Source organism: Kogia breviceps, chromosome 13 (genome assembly GCF_026419965.1).
Source record: "Kogia breviceps isolate mKogBre1 chromosome 13, mKogBre1 haplotype 1, whole genome shotgun sequence".
Classification (NCBI taxonomy): domain Eukaryota; kingdom Metazoa; phylum Chordata; class Mammalia; order Artiodactyla; family Physeteridae; genus Kogia; species Kogia breviceps.
This window is the reverse complement of record NC_081322.1, coordinates 2265132-2266459: the sequence shown is the minus strand read 5'-3', so window position 1 is coordinate 2266459 and position 1328 is coordinate 2265132.

Below are 1328 nucleotides of genomic sequence, written 5' to 3'. Positions count from 1 at the left end.
GCACCGAGCTGATCTCCCTGTGCTGTGCGGCTGCTTCCCACTAGCTCTCTGTTTTACACTTGGTAGTGTCTATATGTCCATGCCACTCTCTCACTTCGTCCCAGCTTACCTTTCCCCCTCCCCATGTCCTCAAGTCATTCTCTACGTCTGCGTCTTTATTCCTGAGACAGTATATTTTAAGTCTGTTTAGTTCTTCAAAAATCTAAGATATCGTGGTCATCCATCCACCATACAGGATTCTGATTATGCCTTCAGTTCATTCCTCTCTGACAGCAACATTTCATATCATCTGTTGGCCATTGTGAAGTTATAGCAGAAATGAAATATAGGGGTTTCAATTCAACATTCACAAACCCACAGAGATATCATCATGCTCTTCCACTTAAAGATTTTGTACACCCAATTGAAGCACTGATCACAAATATCAGTTGTAAAATTGAAATGTAAATTATTCTCTCAAAGCCTGTGGACAAACGTGGTGTCTCATTGAAGAGCACTATAGTCTTCTCCAACGCAGGGGCCCCCAGTTTTAGTCTCTTTCTGTGACTTTATCCATAAGGCGCCCTTCATCTTTGGCCTCAGTCCAATTTGCCTTCACTTGGGGCCAATGCCACTTTGTTTTTTAAAATCCAATTTTGGCTAATAAATGCTTACAACGTATTTTACTATGTTTAATAGCACTAGGAAATTGAACTCTGATTACAATTAAGTAGAACATAGCAAATATGATATCATTATAGCATAAGCTGTCTCAGCATCTGTGTTAGATTACATTATCCAAACACATGAAACAGTCAAATTTCTGACTTGACCATCCCCTGCAGGGAGTGATCTGCTGCTTTTTGCCAGTTGAAGTCTGTTTTTTGTTATTGCTTTGCCTGTCAGTGGATCATCCTCATAATTCCAGAAATGCTGTTGAATTCCCAGTTGTTTCCTATATTTTTTATCTGTTACGTTATTCCAGAATTATAATTGAAGGAGAAAGAAAGGAAGGAAGGAAGGAAGGAAGGAGGAGAAAGAAGGGAAGGAGGGAAGGAAGGAAGGGAAAGAGGGAAAGGAAAAGAATGGCTGCTCTTACAGAACGTCACAAACCATTTTCAATCAGGATTTAGGTAAAAGGTCAAACTCTAGTCCAAAAATAGCCAGTTCATTTTGTTTTTAATAAATTTTAATTCAAAGAATTTTGGCCCTAGGGAGAAACTAGGTTTGTTCCAAAGGTCCAGAGATGCTAGAGATCAGCTGTCTGTGTTCCTTTAACCTCATGGCAAGGCTGCCTTAGTTAATGCCACATTTTCCTTATTATTCATTCCTTGGGAAAAGTCGATGGC